At 39.8% G+C, this 18,091-nt stretch overlaps 1 long non-coding RNA gene across 3 annotated transcripts in view; it reads right to left on the bottom strand.

Annotated features, from left to right (window-relative positions):
• LOC134420329 (uncharacterized) overlaps positions 1-18,091 on the bottom strand; it is a 48,321-nt gene that overhangs the window by 23,891 nt on the left and 6,339 nt on the right. For 2 of the 3 annotated variants that reach the window (XR_010028305.1, XR_010028306.1), the window contains exons 2-3: positions 15,253-15,379; positions 13,389-13,457 (exon numbers count right to left, since the gene is read on the bottom strand). This is a non-coding gene — a long non-coding RNA (uncharacterized LOC134420329). The remainder of the gene's footprint in view (positions 1-13,388; positions 13,458-15,252; positions 15,380-18,091) is intronic. The other variant, XR_010028307.1, reaches the window with a different exon arrangement.

The following is an 18,091-nucleotide window of genomic DNA, read 5'->3' as shown; positions in this document are numbered from 1 at the left end:
TTTCACCTCATTCTTATGTTTTAACCCTCACTTCTTTTATATCTCTAGATGTTTCCCTTGCATCCTGAATACTTGCTCACTTTTAAAATGTGCAAACCATAAATGAAAAATAAGAAGGAAAAAAGGCTGATACATAAAGATAACAGATGCAAGCTTTGTACAGCTGCTATATTCAGCTGTTTTTAAACACTCAATGTATTAGTCAATCTATCAGTGCATCCAGAAAGTTCAATTAACCCATCCATAGAGATATTATTGCTCAGGAACTTTGTCTCCCACTCCAGAGCACGTCTGCAGATCCCGGTGCCAGGAGGGTTCCACACAGGCCTGGAGCTTCAATGAGAAATCTCCAGTTGCAAGACCAGAGCCTTTGTACTGGCAGTCAATGGCAGAAAAAATATATATATTTTAAAATATAGGTCAAGTTACCTGAGTATGCTCTACTTGCATATGGTATCAGTGGTCATCTTTCTTTTGTATGCTTCCTGGTATTAAATTATTCCCTTTCTTAGTAAAGGTTTTTAAAAATAAATAAATATATAAATAAAACATGATAGAGCTGCTTTTCCCCTCTCAACAGTCAGGTTTTCTCTCTTGAGTGCTAAGTGGGGAGGGGGAGTACAAATCTTGCTTTGAATTTCCTGATTGCATTTTTGTCTCTGTTGCCAAAGTTTTTCTTTTCTTTATACTTGTACAGTCGCAACAGAGACTTGGAATAGATTCTAGTTGGAAAACACTTTTTACATGCCCTGGAAGTATCTAAAAATAATGTTTATGATTGAGTGGAATATAAGAGCAGTAGACAAACATCTCTTTGGTGTCTAGAAATTATTTGTATTTTCAGATCCTCTTTATTTATTCAGCAATATGCACAGGACTTCATTGTGTCTCATAAACTATGGCACCTGTGATGATTTACAAAAGTTAAGGATTACATCTGCATACTTGCCATTCTTGTGTGCTGTACACCTTTTTCTTTGTGTTTCTACTCATTTATTTTCAAGAAGCAACAACCTCACAGGCACTTGTTGATTGTTGGACTCATACAACCTGGAAGATCATGTTAGGTTGCCTGTTTCTTACTGATTTATTGTATCTCACTTGAAATGGTGGCGTGGCACAATTACAAATCAATAAAGAAAGGCACACAGCAGTCTGTGCTATGCTCCAGAACAGATTAGTGTGGTGATTTGGGGCATGTACTCACAGGACAAGCACTGTCGCTGAATAAAGCATGTTATGATTAGACTTCAGTACTCAATCCCCCATCACATCCAGATTCTGTCTTGAACTTTAAAAAGTTTGATCTGTCATACTAATTTGGGATAAATTATTTCTATCACAGAAAGGAAGACTTACTGTCTCTCCAAAAACTATAAAGAAATTTTTAACATAAGGATATGGTGGAAAGAAATAGTTTTCACCTGGATGAAAGTCCACATTTCAGGATGACAGTCTTCAACCACTGGCTGTGTATTAAGTTTGAAATTTTGGTTGCATTTAACTCAATGTAAACTTCATATGTGTTTATCTAAAATGAAAATAGGTTCTTCTAGAGCCCCTCCAAACACAAGGAAATAGTGCTGAGTATGTGTTGCAATAACCTTGCCCTTTTTATATTTTAGTGAGGTGAAATGCTTTGGAAAATGTTCTGTGAAGCACATGTTCAATTATTTCAGTTTATGTGTAATTTTAATGAATGTGTCAAGTTATGTGGCTCAAGTTAGTATGATGAATCAGAGCCTATGAATGTTGTAAATAGAAGGTTCCCTGAAATTCTGGAACTGACAATTTCAATTACACAGGAAAAGGAAAGGAAAAATGCTGACAAATAGGTCAAAACAACTCCAACAGAGGCTCTTCAGAAAGAGCAGGAAAAGGGAAAGTTGATGAGGAAGAGTGTATCCAAAACCTATAAAATGCCTGCAGAAGCATGCTCTTGGCAGAACAGAAATAGTTGGTGGCAGAAGAGAAATACAGAAATCAGTGGACCAAAGCTATGCATATTATGGCTTACAGAAGAAGCTGCAGAATTGCACTTCCTTTCCCTCCTCCACTTTCTGTCCTTCCTCCCCTCTTCCCCATCCAGTGTTTACAAATATGTCTTTGGAAACAAACTATTGATACTGTAAATTGAAATAGAACTATGGTACCAGCTTCAGCACACCACTAGCCTGTCCAGGAGGAAGATGAGTCGACCAGCATCAGAAATTTAGGGCACAACTCAGTGCCCAAACACAGATGGGCTGCTGTCACTAGTGCTACCCAAGGATATTCCACCTGGGCTGTAGTTACCTCTCCTGGAGCCCACAGGTTTCCTTCAGGATCTGCCACCCCTGTGTCACTGGCTTAGGTACCCCAGGATGACTCAGGGGCCTAAAAATGCCATGATAAGGCACCCAAACTGTACCTAAATTCACTCATCATGTTTTTATCCAGCTTTTTTTTGCTATTGACAACCAGTTTCAATGAATGGTCAAAAGCTGTATGTAATGAATAATCATGCATCTGTGCTAAAAGGTCAACAGTGGAAAGATGTACAGCTGAAATGGCAATCTTTTTTACCATGTCCACATAGTAAAATTTAACAGATCTACATTCGCTGATCTATTTAGTGTAATTTAAGGCTGCTTCAATGAATGTTATATATGGTTCTTTTGTCCAATATCTCAAATTTCAACTTAGAGAAAAAAAAAAAAATGCAAATGGAGAATGTCTCTACTAATTCCAAGAAGATACTTAGAGCTCAGGACAATCACTGAAACCTTCAAGGTCTCAGGTTGTTTGAGTCAATGTCAAATGTTAAACTAGGTGGTACAGTCAGAGAGCTGTAATGCAGACATTACAGTGTTGTGAAATTTCTGGGAAGTAATAAACTGGCACTGGAAGTGTAAAGGAAAAAAAGCAGTAATGTGGAATGGCCCCTTATTCAGGAAACTTTGAAAATGTGCAGCCATAATAGCCATGGTGAAGTTCCCTTAAATGAGGCCTTGGTATGCTGTGGAATAAAGTCAAAATAGGAGATTGTGGCAATCCAAGTCATACTGAATAAATGCATACATTGGGCCAAATTGTGATCTTACTCACGAGGGAACATTTTTTCCCCTTTTCAATAAAAAAAAAAGGGAGCTGAGAACACTTTAAGATACAGGACACAAATGTGTAATTATTCTTGGCTAACATGGTAGCTGTTGATCATTTAATGAAACCATAATTACCATATAATGGCAGGGTATTTATATGACAGATTACTACATTATTACAGGGTAAGTGTGTGATTATTTCTGTCCTCAAAATCAGAATAAAAACACATGGAAGTGGAAAAATAAGTTGGAAAAAAGGAGAAAAAAAATCTGAATTTCCCAATGCCACTCCCATATTGTTACTCTCTCCGCACCTCAATCACACAGTGATGGCAATGGCCACCAGCATTCATGATGAAGCCAAATCTCCTCAGGAAACCCATGGCACAGCACAACAGATCACAAGGCTCTTTGCCAAATGGCTACAGCTCTAGGCTTCATTGTACTCACAGTTCAACTAATTCAATAGCAGTTTGGTTGCTGGTCTCTTGTCCTCAGAAGACACTATACTCCTGCTTGTTTAGAGGCATCTGTGCATGATGGATGTAAAAAATTGCACTGAGAGGTCCTTAACTCCCACTTCCATGCCTTTAGGCAAGAACAGTGAACTAATGTGGGTTTCAAAGTAATGCCACTTTTGTCTTGGGTGGGTAAGTTTAATTTGTCAGCGCTGAGCACTATTTGCTATGGTTTGATTTCAGTCAACACTGCTGGTGCTCACTGGTGAAATTTTGAGCATTTAGTAAGGATTAATTTAAGTTGTGGGAAAATACTTAAATTATTCCATTTATGGGGGAAAATGTGATGACAAGTTATGAATTTACAAAGTTACAGAGAGAGTTTTATAAGCTGAACACAGTTCCTCTCAAGCTTTATGAACAGGATGGCAACTTTCCATGTAGGAGGCAAAATCAAATTGTAAACCCAGCTGATTCCCCAAGCCCTGCCTGGGTGTTAAAAGGGCCGTGCAATCCTGTGCTTCACCTGAAATTTGCCTCTGCATCTTCACGGTGCTGCTTCAGCTGTGTGGCCAGCCCTCCCTGCTTCCAAAAAGCACTTGCTGAGCCAGTGTTCTAAGATACAGTTATTGTAAATGAAAGACTTTGGCCCTGAATCACAACTTTGGAATTTTACAGAATTCTTAAATATGGGTTTCCTAGAATTTTATCCAAGAAGCAGTCTTACTGTAGCTATTTTCAGTCTTTTTTCTTCTTGAAGTTCTTTAGATTGAGGTAAAATGGGCTTAGGTAAAAGCCACATACTGTTATGTTTGCTCAGGATTTATTCTGTAGGTCTGTAAAAGAAATACAGTTTGGAAGAGAAAAGGATTTGGAGGCAGTAAGAAATCAGTCTGTGTATATTTATTTAGAAGTTAGCTATAATTGTAGTACCTTTGTAAATAGCTTCCTTAATAAACTGGTTATTACTGCAAATGGTCAATGATTGCTCATAACTCACTGCTGCTAGGTAACTTCACTCTGCACAGAAAAAAAACCCCCACTCTGGTCCTTAAAAGAATAGTTCATGCAAGATGTAGGTGGGAAATCAGCTGTGTCAGAAGCTAAGCCAGCTCTCCCTGGGGCCAAATGGAGCCCCAGTAAACACCCAACAAGCTCCAGCATTCATTCATAGAAGCCAACAGGTAGGGACAGGACGTGGTCTGGGAGACCTCTGTAAACTGCTTCACACTAATTGTATTTATGAAATCTTGTCATCAGGTGCTGGTTCCAGCGGACTTCAAAAACCAAGATATTCAGCAGCAGAGTATGAATAATCCTATGCTGCTTCTTTTGGGAATACAGATGTTTTGATTTTTAACATTTCCATTAGGAAAAAAAACTATAAGATTTTCAACAAATATAGTTTTTTAAAAATTCTCAATCGCTCAACCGGACATGAGGAAACATCTGTCCCCTCACTGACCCACCTTATGCCTAATATTAAGCTTTTAAAAAATCTTCCAGCATTTAAGTCATATGTTACTGTGGAAACCCTTTATAGCCCTTATAAAGTTGTTATCAAGGACCCAATCCTTTCTGGTACAATAAAATTTTGGTGACTTCAATCTAAAACAGTACAACGTCAAGCAAGTCTCATGAAGATGGGCTTTAAAATGCAGTTGAAAACAAATTGTAATTACTTCTTTAAATATGCACAATTTTTCAGGTATTGTTATTTGTACATCTTCTCTCTCATCCATTTCTAAGCAAAGTCCATATATTAGTCATTTTATTATCAGATTATTCTGGAAAAAAAAATAATCAGAGGCTCAGGAAATTTTCTCCCAAGCTAAAATAAGTCAACTTCTAGGGTTTCAAGTTCTGGCAAGCTAACTCCTCCAAGGTCTCGTAAAAATTCTGGGCTGTTATCTCCATATGCCTGATAGTTTTTTGGGGATTTTTTTGTGATGGTAATTAAAACCGTCTGTCCTTTCTCTGTGACTTCAGGAGAATGGCAATGAATCACAAGAGCTCTAAAACAGAGAGAAGGATAGAGGCTGAGGTTGGCAGCTCAGAATCACTTAATCTGCTGTATTTCATCCATAGAAGTATAGATGCCAAGCACTGCCTCCTAATTCAAGCAACTTCAGAACAAGTCACCATGGCAGAAGGTTGTCTCACAGTTGTCATAGGGAGACAGAGGTAGTCCTGGGTTTGGATTAAAGCATAAAGAGACACAAAATAAACTAATTTACTCGATATGGAACATCATTATCTCTTAACACTAGCTCTAACTCTTCTTGTATCATCTGTTAGAAATTTCCAGGAATCTTTTCAACAATCTCTCAGTAAAACATGTTTTTTGAAATAAGAGTGTGTGAAAAGTGAAATAAATTCATGAAGCACAAAAATGACACTGAAACCAGTACTACAGTCTTATCAAGTCAAGAAATACTAAACTCCAAAATACAATTTAGAAAATTAATTCACTATGATGTTTTCATATTCTGTAGTATTTGACACTACTCTTTCTTTCTTACACCTTGCTATTCATTCCACAATTTTAATTTTCCAGTGTTTTTTGAGAAATTTTCTATTTTAAGATTTTTTTGTCATTTAGAAGAAAGTTGCTCACTAGATGGGTCACTTCCTTCTCTCCTAGAGGCATTGTCTCCTTCCCTTTTGAAATGAGAATGAATTTCAGCAACAAATTGATCTGATCTCAGAACTGGAGATCTGGAAGATACAATCTTAATGAAAGTCTTAATAAGCTAATCACATTCCTGAGGATCTCGTACATTGGTAACCTGTAGCTCAGGGAAGTAATGCAATGTTTGACATGGTCCTTCGAAGCCCAGATCCTCCCCATGAGTCAATTTCTTATCCAAAACTAAACAAACATCCATGTGCCCTGTTCCCATCATTCTCAGGCTACATATAGTCAGCAGTTTTGGCTCCCAAATTGAGGGGAAAAGGCTGAATGTCATGTGAGAATGACAGCATATGTCTGAAGCATCCATATGCTGGCTGCCTACTGAGACTTGATGACCTTGGCACTCACTGAGGTTCAGAAAATCAAGTAGCACTGAAGATCTAAAACTTAGGTAGTATCACTTTTTTATTTTACAAAAGAGTTGGGTACATAAAACTATTTAAGAACATGGATCTAAGCTCTCCATGAGGTAAAGCTTTTAAGTAGAATAAGGTTTGCTGATCAGAGACTGGTTTCCTATCAAACAGCGTGCAGTGCTGTCCTAATAAAACAAAACATACAACTACCATGAAACAAATACTCTAAAAGGAACAGATGCATTCCTGGTATAATTCTTTTGAAATCAGCAAAAGAGATGAAATTAGAATCAACCTTCTTAGGCAAAAATCTTTTATTTTTATTAAACAATATTTGTACAGCATATAGTAATTTCAAAAGTCTCTTTTATCAAATTTATTTTGATTTCATGAAAACATCTACAGCTTTTAATATAAGCAGGCGTATCAGTCCAATTTCCTACTAAATGTTCTTTTTTGTTAGTTTTCTTTATTTTCTTTTTTAGTTTCCTGCTTTATCATTCAGAAGGTTTGTACTGTATTCCTGTACATATTTGGTTTGGTGCCCAGAAATGTATTATTTTAACAGGGCTATTCATTAAAAGTTATTACTTTACAGGGGTTCTACCATGCATACATAATTATATATATGCCCTTCTACGATGAACACTGTGATAAAGTTACCATAAAAGATTTTTCTTTTTAGGGTTTATAGTCTCTGCCATTTCATGTCACATTGATTTGACTAATCCTGGCATCTAACTTTCTAACTTCAATTATTTTTTCAAAAGGTACTAAACTGTCAAAACATATTTTTCATTACTTTTTTCATTTAACATTAATCCTTCAGAAAGTATTGGGACTCTGACTTGTCCCCCCTTTATGTTCTCCAAGGAAGAAGTGAGCACAGCTGCTAACACACAGGACTTGCCTTGGCCAGAACCAGTAAGCCAGTTTTCAGTGACCTGCCCAAGACTGACTGTGAAGCTTTCCCAAAATAATTTTTGATTACCACATATTTCAGTAACTCCATGAAAAGAATTTTTAAAGAATATCTCCAAATATACAATATAGCTTAGGATGGGGTTTTTTTCTATTTTACGACAGAAAAAGTTTTAAATGATCAATTTTATTATGAAAATAATCGAAGGGAATGTTTAAGATAAAAAGGTAAAAAGCAGGATATTTCCTTGCAACTACCTGTTTCTATGAATCTGCACCACAAGGCCAAGCAAGAACAGAAAAAAATTCTTCACAACCTTTGTGGAAAGCTGGCAGTAAAAGGGAGCTGGCATCATTGTGAGTGTGTAGCAGAGTATTGTACCAGTGTAGTTGGTCAGGAGCCAACACTTCCAAGTGGACCTGAAAAGCATGCTCTGTGCTGGTGTGACTTTCAAGTTACAGAAATGTCTTCAGTACTGAGATCTCTGATTTGCTTCCAGTAGCTAAGGCAGAATGAACAAAACCACCTATAAAATTTTAAAGAGACAGAATATTTTGTGTTTTTCCTGCTTCATTCTCATCACTGCCAACCTGGAGTTTGGGAGGATAGATTGGAGACTTAACCTACAGTCTGATTGAGACTTTTTAAATCCTATATTGCACAATACTTTGTTGAACTTTTGTTACCCTATACACATCAAAGATGGCTTATGTCCTTTGTCCCAGTGTCAATGAGACATTAAGCAATACTTTCACTACCGGGGTTCCACAATTACAGAATTATTCTGAGCTGCAAAGACATTAATGAATATAAAGACTTAAGCATCCAGTGAAACTTGGAATTGCTGTACTTGTACTAAAAGAGTTTGTATTATAACAGTAAATTGATAGGAAATAGATCTAGAGCATAGAGAATATTTTAGATTTGTGGAGGAAAAAAAACCCAAAACCCAAAACTGCACATCAATTATACAACATGTAATCACTTTGAACTCTATACTTCACGTATCTGGTTCATGCTTTTGTATATATTTCCATTGACACTGTTTTCTACTGTAATATGATTATACAGTGGTGTTTGTGGAATGACAGAATCCATGGAATGGTAAAGCAAAAGATGCCTCTGTGGTAGCTAGGGAAGAGGCGCTGCGGAAGATTTCGCGATGTCACGGGAAGCTAGGACCTTCGGTTCCCCATAGATAAGACCCTCAGATACTCATAGATAAGAAATTAACATAGGAATGTGGTCCCACTAACAATAGGAATGTTGCCCCACAGAAGCCAGTAACTTTCCATCCCTTACCCAGTACTTTTCCATTCCCTACTAACCATAGGTAAGAAGGACAAACCCCTTTTTGACGTAGAGACCCCTAAGACTATAAGACCCCATGAGAAGAAGTAATAAACGCCTTTTGACCGTCCACCACATTGGTGTCTGCGTATGTCATTGGCCCGAACGGCCCTAGAGAGAGGGCTGTCGAGCTGTACCTCAGAACCAGGTCGCCTGCCTTAGCATAGAAGGCAACATCTGGTGCCGAAACCCGGGACAGCGGCTTGCGCCCAGCAAACGGGAACACTCCTGGAACGAGGACGGCGGCTGCGACAGCGGGACTGAATCGCAGCGGGGAAGACGCTCCCGGACCAGCTTGGACGATGGAAGCCATAGCGAAAGTCGTAACAGAGATGCATGCGCAATGGGGTATAGAATGTAAACTTAAGGATTTAACTCTCGCATTGACGAGATTGATTAATCTTGGGGCTATTAAAAGCCCCGTGGACGTCCTACATTCGGACGTGTGAGATAACTGTACAAAAGCCCTGGCGGAAGACGCTATGTCCTTGGGCTCAGGGAAAGCCCTAAAATCGTGGGGCAGAGTTGTCCAGGCTCTGAAAAAAGCTCGACAAGAGCAAGAAACCTGGAAAGCCGCGCGAGCTTGTTTATTAGCCGTGCCGCAGTTGGGAGTGGGCGCGGCGACACAAACCGCGGAGGTGCTTGACCCGGGCGGGCGCGCGGAAGCGCGAACGCCAGAACCCCCTCAGAGAGCAGACTCACCATCGGAGGGGGGGGAGCACACGCGGGTGTTCTGGCGGGGGCTCGCGGAGGAGGCGCGGAACGCGGCCAGAATGTCGGACCCCATAGGGACCGATAGAAACGCCCCCCCACCATATGCGTTTGAAAACGGCGCCGGACCGCATGGTCAGGGCGGAAAGGAAGAGGCGGGGGGCGGAAACGCAGTCAGCCCGCTGAACAACGCATGTGCGGGCGAGCGGGGGGACGGGGCGGCCCCCGCGGAGGCGCGTAAGACCAATCAGAGCGCTTTATTCAAATTAAGTCCTTGTAGGGCAAGGACCTCCCCCAGCAGGAGGCGGGGGGACCCCAGAGGGAGGGAACGGCCCGACCTCCGCAAGAAGGGGCGGGGTCGGAGCCCGAGGAAAAGGCAGAGCAGCCCGGAAGCGTCTCTTTACTCGACTTCCGGCTCGGACTCAGACGCGAGCTCGGAGCCCGAGACAGGGTCGGAGGATTCCGACTCAGATTCTAGCTCTAACAGAGAGAGAGCAGCGGCATGTAAGGTCACTAGCCACAACGCTCCTGCATGGGTGAAGGGGTTACCAGAGAAAAACCGAACCCCGCTTACAAACTGGCGGAAAATAAAAATGGCTTGCGCGGAATGGGCTCCGTCTGCCACTTTGGTATTCCCGGTTCGTGTGGGGGGGGCAGGCGGAAACCAAAGGATTTATTCACCGGTTAATCCAAAAGATGTGCAGGCAATTGTTAAAGCGATTGCGGATAAGGGAATTAATTCTGCCATGGTTCGCACTCTCATTGACGGCCTTTTTAGTGGGGATATTGTGGGCACTGGGGCTGTGAAACCATAGTTACAAATGCCAGACCGTCGGGGCCTAGGTGGGATCCACAAGAGCCAGACAAATTCTTACAGTTCACCTGGGCACCCATCGGTTGCAAAATACCCTTCTTCTTTCGTGAAAACCCCCATCGAAACCAAATTAAAATCCCTAACTTTCGGGCATGCACTGATTACAACATGACGGTCCTGCAGCCAGACCACCCTAGCTGGGCCACAGGCAGAACATGGACAGTGGTCCTTCAAGGGTCAAAAGAGAGGGTGAACGTGCAAATTATCAGGCTCCAGCCGTCAGCACCCCGAGCAGTCGGACCCAACAAAGTGATTAAAAGCGTGCCGAAAGGGAGAAACATAACCTACCCCAAAACCTTACCCACAGGGGTCAGCAATGTCCCGACCGGTCTAGCGGAAACCTTTCAGATGAGTCGCTTAACCGGGTCAGACGCAGACCCAATCCTTCGTATGTTAGAGGCTACCTTTGTATCCCTGAATGAATCCAACCCTAACCTAACCGAATCCTGCTGGCTTTGTTACGACGTCAAACCTCCCTTTTACGAAGGAGTCGCTTTAGACACTCCCTTCAGTTATTCCACAGCCGACGCCCCTCACCAGTGCAGATGGGATACCCCTCGCAAAGGAATCACCCTGAGTCAAGTCACAGGCCGAGGCAGATGCTTTGGCAATTCAACCCTAGCTAAGCGGAGAGGTAACATCTGCACCAAAATTAGCAGGCTGAACAAGAAAAACAATAAGTGGGCAGTCCCATCCGCATCGGAGATGTGGGTTTGCCAGCGATCCAGAGTGAGTCCTTGTGTGTTCCTTCCCAAGTTCAATGACTCTAACGACTTCTGTGTCCAAGTTCTGATTGTTCCTAGGGTCTTGTACCACTCAGACGAAGAGATGTACCATCTTCTTGAGGGACCCAGCCGAATCCACAAAAGAGAAATAATGACAGGTATAACTATCACAATGCTGCTCGGCCTGAGAGCAGCAGGAACGGCCACGGGTGTCTCAGCCCTAGCGACACAGCACCAAGGACTGTCCCAACTGCAGGCAACGATTGACGAGGACCTGCAGAAGATTGAGAAATCCATCTCCTATCTAGAGAAGTCAGTCTCCTCACTCTCAGAAGTGGTCTTGCAGAACAGGCGAGGCCTGGACCTCCTGTTCATGCAGCAAGGGGGCCTGTGTGCCGCCTTGAAAGAAGAGTGCTGTTTCTATGCAGACCACACGAGAGTCGTGAGAGACTCCATGACGGAACTCCGGAACCGACTAGCCCAGAGGCAGAAAGACAGAGAAGCCCAACAGGGCTGGTACGAGTCCTGGTTCAATCAATCACCATGGCTAACCACTTTGATTTCTGCCCTGATAGGTCCATTGGCGATGCTGTTTCTAACAGTTACCTTCGGACCATGCCTGCTGAACAAGCTAGTCTCATTCGTTCAGAGCCGCCTGGAACGGACCAACATCCTGTTCATAGGGCGACGACAGTTGCTGTGAATTCAACCAGGGAATTCAACCAAAGAACACTGCCAGTCACAAGGTTTTCAAAACTTGTCTGGCAAAAGCTTACTCAGGTTTCCCAAAATCCCTTTCCCTTGTCAAGTCACAACTTTATGCCTTAATTCAGTATCTACGTACACGACTACCTCATTCATTTGTGAAAAGGGAGGGGGAGATGTGGTAGCTAGGGAAGAGGCGCTGCGGAAGATTTCGCGATGTCACGGGAAGCTAGGACCTTCGGTTCCCCATAGATAAGACCCTCAGATACTCATAGATAAGAAATTAACATAGGAATGTGGTCCCACTAACAATAGGAATGTTGCCCCACAGAAGCCAGTAACTTTCCATCCCTTACCCAGTACTTTTCCATTCCCTACTAACCATAGGTAAGAAGGACAAACCCCTTTTTGACGTAGAGACCCCTAAGACTATAAGACCCCATGAGAAGAAGTAATAAACGCCTTTTGACCGTCCACCACATTGGTGTCTGCGTATGTCATTGGCCCGAACGGCCCTAGAGAGAGGGCTGTCGAGCTGTACCTCAGAACCAGGTCGCCTGCCTTAGCATAGAAGGCAACATGCCTCTCATTTTGGACTCATACAAAACATAACAGGATCTAGTTGTGCATCTGCTGGTTTTACATAAGCTCCTCTGAGCGTTTTGGAAGTTAATTGTGATTATGTTTAAGTTTAAAAAAAAATTTGAAGATTGCTTTTCCTGATAAGTAGCTACATTTATTCTCCATTAATCAAATGTTGCAAACCCTCTAAACCTTCACTAAAGTGAAGGTAGTTCTGCTCTCATTTCTTTAGTTTTCAGAAAGAGGGGCAGTGAATGTGCCTTTTTACAATTGCCACTCTCTGGATGAGACATCAGAGTCCTTTAGCCTGATTCTCATGACTATCTAGCAAAAGCAAGAGCTTGAGGCACTGTGCAAAGAGTATAGGATATGAGATATCTTGCCTAACATTTTTCTCTTGAAAGCATGCTGTAGTAGTATGTGACGTGTGCTGTTAAAGTGGCATTGTGCAATTACCCTAAAAGCCTGGCTGCACTGCTCACCTCACCATCCTCTGCAACACTACCTGCTGGGTGTTCTCATGTATTCTGTGAAAGTGATACACCAGTCTTGTCCTTAATAAACTGGTTTATTTGCCACAAGATGAGGCTACATGGAATGTAATTGTGCTGTGTGGGGTTAACTTTCTGTAGCCTGTTACCTTTGACTTCAGTGACTTCACATAAAACAATTAATCTCCACAACTCCAATGAGACTCACTTCTGATAATACTGGCCCATTGATTCCAATGAAACACTATTAAAAATGACTCTTGATTCACTTTAATAGTCACTTTTAACAGCATCAGGCCACTCATCCCACTATCATACTTTCAAGACTGAATGTTCAAACGCCTTATGCAGACAAAAGCAAACATCAATATACTTCAGTGAAAACTTGTTTCTTGTGATGGTAGTTGACTTACTGATAAGCAGTACTGAATATTACCTCATAGGAAAGAAAGAAGCATCTTCCAGAGTTTTTTCTAGTACACCCCTATAAACATTTTTGGGGAGGCTGTAGGGAAAAATGAAAAACCCAGAATGACATATTAAAACCAAATGGATTAGCATTCCTCCTTAAATTTCATGAAAGCCATATGAAAGGTTCAATGCCATATAAGTATGTATTTTGAGACTGCTGTTGTGTTTTAGGTTTTTTTTGATGATGTTAATTTTGTGTGGAGTTCTTTTTTTTGTTTTGCTTTTGTTTCATTTTGCATTTTTGTTTGCTTTTTTTGTTTTTTGATTTTTTTTTTTTTTTTGGATGGCTGGTTGGTTGGGGTTTTTTTTTCGGTTTAATTTTCAGGAAAAGGCAGGATTTCTTTAATTTCTTCCTTGAAATTAAAATGAAAATTGAGATAATTGACAGACAGGGAGTATGGTTGCTTTTGCTTCCTTGCTTGAAACAGGCTGCATCTCCATTACTCAAATTCATGAATGAAACAGGCTTATTGAGAATCTAACCACTATGCTGTACTAAAATGCTCTTCTTATTCTTGTTTTTTCAGAGGGAAAATATCATTCAACCTTTTTTTCCCATCCATCCATATCTTAAGTTTGTTCTCTGCTCAAGACATACACATGTCTTCTGATATTCATGTATTAAAATTTGCTTTGTTTGAGCTCTTGAGAGTTTGTTATTAATTTGGATTTTTTGTTCTAACCTCTGATTTAGCTCGAAATCTATCCCTCTATATGCAAGACAATATTGCCATTTTCCTTCAGAAGCCAGACAATTTATAGATGAGCTCAGACCAAATAAATCAGGCAAGATATATTTATAGGTATAATATACCATATATATTAATATATATTTTTAATCAGCATCACACTGTCACTCTGCAGAAATAATTAGCTGTTAGGAAGGCACCCACTGCTGCTATCCAGAGCAGACACTGTTGCTGGTACCCAGGCTGGGACACCAGAGCAGCCAGCCATCAGTCAGCCACTGCATAAGGCTTGTGTCCATTAGTGATGGAGTGAGTCCTCCTTGTTCCCCTACATTAATTCACTTGAATGACTGTGTAACTACAGTCATCTTTAGATTGAGCAATTTCTCCACAAGACAACATCTACAGTCATTCTGAACAAAGAAACAGAGATTCAAATGCACATTAACCTCAGTACTTGGTGGTGGGAAAAGGCATTGGCCTGCCCTGCTCTCCTCTCACAGCATGGAGCCTCAGGAAATGCCCAGCTTGACCCTCCAAACAAGAAATGCATCTCAGATATTGGTCTCCATTCTGGATTGACTGGACTTCTGAATACTTGTGCATGAAAACCAGTGGTCCAACGCCCCAAGATAACAGGAGAGTCAAATTCTAGTGCCTATATATGACACTGAGGATTCAACCCTGGAATCCTTTTGAAAGGTTAGTATTAATTTATCTCCGTGCAGCATCATAACTGGACCTAATAACAAATCACTAGTTGTATCCTTGCAAAATGATGTTATTTTTTAAATTATGGAATAATGTGTGCATGATATAATCAACAATATCAAAATAAAGTTCCTACTTGAAGAAATATTGTTTGGTACTTTAAATGTATATTCAAGTTGCCGTGTACATAGCATGTATAGAGTATGCCTTATTTTTATTTTCTCTTTTCCCCCAAATGCTGGTTTTCATTGAAAGCCATATTAAGGGATATTCTTTCAGGTTTTAAAGATCTTTCCAACTAACAGTGAAGACAGCAGATATTTTAAAGTCGATACATTAAATAAATTAACTCCAGACATGTGTGATCCACAAACCAAACAGCACCATATGAATGCATGTACACAGTCTCCCACTGATATCAGGACTTACAAGTAAAAGGAAGATGGAATGATTGGCAATGTCAAGCATCATCTGTTATAACAATGGTTTGAAGAGTTTAGAGTCCCTCAAAAGTAAAATTATTTTGCATTATTCCCAGTCACAGACTCTTCTTCACCTAAAAAGCAAAGGTAAAAGAGCAGTGTTAGTGGAAGTAGCAAGGATTCATAAGAATATTCTGAAAGGTAAGAATACTGTTGCTATTTAAATGGAAACATTCTTCTTCTCATCTTTGGATATGCAAACTTTGAAGTATTATTAATGCACACCATAAAAAGTGTAAGGTGTACAATGAGTTCAAGAAACATCTTAACCTTTTTTTTCTTCTTCTTCAGGTGTTTGATATATCAGCTTTAGTAATTTTATTATTTCAAGACTTTTTTGCATATAATATATTCTTTATTATGCACAATTTCACCCTCTGTATTTAATTATAAACTGAAAACAGTTGACTAAAACTGATTAGAATCAAAAGTTCTGCCTAGGAACGAGTAACAAATTAGAATATATTCTAGATAAAACTAGCCACTGTGCTTAGTTGGCATATAGACAAATTGTTACTGAATTGACAGCACAGAAAATAGCACGGACTGTCAGTAACATTATTCAACAAAAATTGTAATTTTTTAATGAATTAGTGATTGCATTTGAATCTTAGAATTACTGCTATATTATCAATACTTTCAAATTTTACTTCTACCTGTATGATAGCTTTTATCTCCATATGGTTTAATTACTTTAGGAAAAAATATTGATTTAGGTCAGTTAAGGGAAGAAATAAATAGTGATTATAACATCTTGCAATTATAAATAAACTCTGACATCGTGCAGATGTTGTTGTTGTTGTTATAATACCTATTTGTATGGACACTCCAGTATTTCTTCTTGTTCTGTACAAAACAGGCCAAACCTGTATTAAATTAAATACTCCTGAAAATCTGTAGGAGGTTTTTTCCTAAAATGAAAAACACATTTCAAAAAAAATGATAGTTTGCCAGAGGAGTTCCTGTTGCTTTTCCTTCTGTCAGAGTATGGAGAAGAAATAGGCCATACCATCAACAAGTAATAATTTTTATTAACCTGTCCTATTGAGGTACTAGTAAAATGAATTTTTCCCCATATTAGTTCAAAGACAAAAAAGGTACAATAAAGCCTCTTTAATGAATTTTGAACTAAGAGAAACTTTAAGTTTTTTCCGATTGACATATATATATATACCCAAATTATAGATATTTTATAGATAAATATATGTTGCCTCAGTTGTGTAATGAAGAGAATAGTGGCTTAATTCTGTAATACCTAAAACATGTATTGACAATGAGAAAATTACATTATCTGTTTTCCTTCAGAGTGTCCAGAAGTTCTCCATCCAATTTGTTGCCAATACCTAATCTTGTTTGAGTCTCAAAAGTCACAATGATGTTTTCTATGTTGTTCACTCATTAATATAAAAATGAGATAATATGATACACTGGGAGTGAACAGTCAAGAATGTTAGGTAGCCTTCCTGAGTAATTTTAAACAAATGGACTATTCAACTTTCTTTAGATACAAACTACAGTCTAGACTGCTTTCTGATAATGAAAATACACTTTGAGATGGGGAGAATACTTACAGCCAAAGAAGAAATAAAGAAACTAACTCAACATATACCAAATTTGGTACAATTTATGGCCAGTTGGTGGGCTACCCTACCTTTGAAAAAGATAATTAAAATAAAGGTCCAGCAGTGGACTAAGACGTCTTCTAACCAATTGTTTTCCAGTTTTGTCAAAATTAAGTCCCCGGGAAAAGAATTTTGAAGTGTGAAATGTAAGGACCCTTCTCAGGTGCTGCATGTAACATTGGTTGTTATTTACAATAGTTATTATAGTATGGATAGCAACAATAGAAATGCAAGTAATGTGGATGGAGGTCTATCTTTGAAGGGAATAAAGCTTCCTCTTTAAGGTTTGTGATAGACCATATAAAAATACTAGGAAGGTTTTTGTTGGTTTTTACCCAAGAGAAGTTTGAAATTGAAAGAGTAAAATTAGATATATGCTTAAATTTTGAAGACCACCTGTGAGTATGCTTGATGCTTGAATTAAAGTAAAAAGGAACAAAAAAAATAGGACAAACATCTTCATAGGATGAACTGAAACTGCAGAATAATAAATAGTTCTAAATAAGAACGGGACTCTGTTAGAGATTCCTATGCCTGCACAATGATGCATTTTCAAACAGGCTAGCCTGCATTCAAGTTTCTGACACATATATACATCCTTATAAGTTTTAATTATTTTTAGAGAAACACTAAGACTAAGGATCAAAGTATTTATTTCTGATTCTTCTGTATGCTTGAAGTTTCAGAAGCTGTTAGCAGAGCCACAGATGTACGTGGCTGCCCACCTGGGACTGCTACACAGGAACACAATGCACTGCCTTCAATGAGTGGAAAAATAATGCTCTAATAAAACAGAAAAAGCCCCACCACACCAGCTATGGAGAAGCATGTCTTTGAGGACCTAGCACAGCTTTAAACTGCGCTGGATGCAATTTGGGCAGCAGGAGATAAGACGCAGGCACGGGAATATTTTCGTTCAATGTGCATTGCTGCGTGACTCAGCAGAGCACTAACAGCCACCACCAAAGAGGAAAGGCTGCGTTGGACTGCGCTGGGCTTGTGTGAAAGAGCTCCGAGTGAAAGATCAATGCTTCCCTTGCTGTATCTATCATTAACTTGGATTTGTTAATCAGAAAATAATCAGGAGAAAGAGAGCATGATTGGTTCCATTCCTTCTGAATAAGAAGAGACTGAGCACTTAGTAAGGGAAGGAGTAAGAATCCT

Source organism: Melospiza melodia, chromosome 6 (assembly GCF_035770615.1).
Source record: "Melospiza melodia melodia isolate bMelMel2 chromosome 6, bMelMel2.pri, whole genome shotgun sequence".
Classification (NCBI taxonomy): domain Eukaryota; kingdom Metazoa; phylum Chordata; class Aves; order Passeriformes; family Passerellidae; genus Melospiza; species Melospiza melodia.
This window is presented reverse-complemented; position numbering and strand designations above follow the sequence as displayed.